The 3,226-nt window shown below is 39.4% G+C and overlaps 1 pseudogene; it reads right to left on the reverse strand.

Annotated features, from left to right (window-relative positions):
• Window positions 1-557: 557 nt before the first annotated feature.
• On the reverse strand, window positions 558-1,425 carry LOC102433092 (annotated as a pseudogene).
• Window positions 1,426-3,226: the final 1,801 nt, after the last annotated feature.

Genomic DNA, 3,226 nt, shown 5'->3' on the forward strand with positions numbered 1-3,226 from the left:
CAGTTTCAGCAAGAATCCTGTTGGGTCAGTTTTGGGAAAATTTTACACCCTGATATCTGATCAAATTCTTCATCCCCTGTGCTTGGTATCTTATCACTCTGGCCTACCTTCAGCAAGAATCCTGTTGAGTTGGTCTAGCAAGAACCCCTAACCTTAATCTTTCCTCTGAGCAATTTTCCATCCACTGACCCTTTGCCCTGTTCCTTGGCTATCAATTCCCACTTTTCCTTTCATTTTTCCCCCAAAGTCAAAGTTTCAAGTTATTAGTGCTCACTCAGCAATAAAAATTCATATGAAAAAATGAAATAAACAGGGTGGAGAGAAGGCTGCTTCAGCGGACAATCCATGCTACTCTGAGGGCAGCGGGAGCTGGTAGAGAAGTGGTCACTGCTTTCAAAACTTCATTCAGATGCTTTTCCAATCAGGTGACCCAAATGGCTAGCAGAGAACATTGGACAGATCCACCCCAGTCTTATGAAATCATAGGAAGCTGGATGCTATCTTTCCTGAAGAGAACATCAGCGCAGCCCATTGTAAACCTAGAGCTGAGCATGCTGCTACATTACCACACTAAGTTCATGTTTCTGTAGTTTGTCCTCCGGTGGTTCTGCCTCGAAGTTTGGATTTGGGTCTGGGTGGTGGATTTCAACGAGAAGAACATCAATGAGGCCTCCAATGGCAGCACCAACATAGGGCTACAACAGGGATCCACCAGAAGTTATTTCCAACTCTGAAGACATCAAACCCCCATTCTGCCAAAGCAGTGAAAAGTCTGGAACTCAGGTCTCGCGATGGATTCACAGGACAGCCACAGTTCAATCCCAAAGAGGAAGAAAGGACAATAACCAGGAGGCCGATGGCAATGGGCTCTAGGCCTTTGGGGACTCCCCTGTTTTTGGAGTCAAAGATGGTGAAGACAATCATGAGGAGGAACATGGTGGGCATTACTTGGTCTGCAGATGCATTTGCCAGAGACACATACGGAGCTGGGTACGTTGCAAAAATGTGTGCTGTTGCATTTTCTCCCACGATGAGCAGTTTTCCAACAGCAAAGGACATAAGTCCATCATAGTAAATACCAAAGAGGATTGTGGACCCTACGAAGGCTCCCAGGAGTGGGGCTTCCACATAAAAAGGAAATTTGAACCATTGCATTGCAAAAGACACAGCAGGGTTGATGTGGCCATCAGAGACACCCCCGTCACGTAAATGGCCATGACGACCGCCATTGCAACTCCAACGTTCTCAGTGAGGACTCCTCCCAAATTTCCTCGACTGGGATGGCTTGGGCAACATAGCGACATCTGAGGACGATCATTATACACGTGCACAAGAACCCGGAGAGCCCGTTTCATTAGCCAAACTGCTCTTCAACACCAGTCTCTGTGTGAAGCTTTCCCTCCTCCATTCCTTCCCAGGCTGCATCGTGCGGCTTCTCCAAGGACCACTCTTTCCACCAGTACTTGCTTCTTCTGCTCCCTACTTCACTCACACATCCCACTTTTTCTTACTGTATTCAGAGTTGAGCCCCAGCTCTCTCCCCTACTACAAAATCAATTGTAATAGTCCCTCTGAATAAAGTCAGCCTGACTGTCTTTCACAAGTGTCATAAGTGATTTTTTTCTTTAGTAGTAAGAGGTAAGGAAGGAGAGATAGGAAATATGCTAATTTTGCTATTACTTACAGTGGCTGCAAGCCAGTTTCCTAAAAGTCGTTCTGCAGATTGGCCTTAGAGAAAATTGACTTTGGGTGAAGTGGCATAGTGAATTAGTTCTGGACAAATTTACTTTTAGTGAAATGGCCTGCTTCTGCTAGATTAGGAAACCAGTAAATACACCGAGAGAAATACAGAATATATGTTAATATGTATTAATTAAATACATATATAAATATATACATTTTTGTACAAAATTGTAGTACCTAAAAATCACTAAAACAAACACATAAACCTTCCAAGTAATCAGAATTATTACGCACACATACACATACAAGAAGAGGAAATAATGAAAAAAAATTTTTAAGCAATGAAACAGAAAGTACGAAAAATGGCAAAAGCAAACCCAAATTTTATCTGTCATAGCAGAAAGTAAAAATGGGCTAAAATATCTCCTTTTTAAAAACATGATTGGATTAAAAACAAACTAACCTCGACTGCACTCTGGATACAAAGCAATATGAAGGAGAGTTTATTAACAGTTGTAGAGCCAAGTTGCTTAGATTTAAATCTATTCATTTTGGGGCAACTTGCTTCATTTCTCAGTGCCTCAGTTTCCTCCTTGATTAAATGGGGATATTAATTAAAGTTAACTCAGTAAATCATTGAGAAGATTTAGCAAGTTAATATATGTAAAGCATTTAGAATGGTCACACAGTAAAAGTTCAATAAATATTGGCTCACTATTACAACATGAAACACATCTAAAACCAGATTATTTAGAAAGGTTGAAAATAACAGGATGGTCAAGTCACATCGATGAAGTGCCAACACAAAGAAAACAGTGGTTTGGAATTTAGCACCGGAAAAAAATGAAGTAAAGACAAATTATAACAACAAGGAGCGCAACACTAATATTCCTCAAGTAAAAAGTACAGGAAATATAAGGAGAAATTGGAAGGAACCAACAGGGGTAGAAACACCAGGTCATGATGGTTTCAATGCCATTTAAGCCGTTCCAGAGCAAGGGAAAGAAAAGGTTTTGAAACCAGAATAAGTTCCAGATGAATCAAAGATCACAGTGTTCTAGAAGAAAAAAGAAAAACACGTAAAAAATAATCTCAAAGTGAGAAAGTAGGACTAATCCAGAAGCACTTAAATAAGATTGATCATTTCAACTCCATAAATATATTTTTAAAATGTCTACATAGCAAAAGTCAATAAAACATGTGAAAAGGTCAACAATTTACTGGGGGAAATATTTCCAATACATTATAGATAAAGGACCTATTTCCTCACTATGTAAAGTACTTCTACCAGTAATAAAGAAAATGAAAATACATTTTAAAAAAGCTGACAGTTGTACAAAGGGTACGAACAGACAGTCCCAGGGAAGAAAACACAAACGGCTGTTTGTTACTATATGAAACGATGCCTGCCGATAGCTATCTTTGACCCAGAACTTTCATATGCAAAAATGACATATTTATAACAATATACTTATTCTATCACTGTTTTTTAAAATAAAAAAATTAGAAATAATGTGTCAATCAATAGGGCCTATAATTGGCA

Source organism: Myotis lucifugus, unplaced genomic scaffold (assembly GCF_000147115.1).
Source record: "Myotis lucifugus unplaced genomic scaffold, Myoluc2.0 scaffold_1, whole genome shotgun sequence".
Classification (NCBI taxonomy): domain Eukaryota; kingdom Metazoa; phylum Chordata; class Mammalia; order Chiroptera; family Vespertilionidae; genus Myotis; species Myotis lucifugus.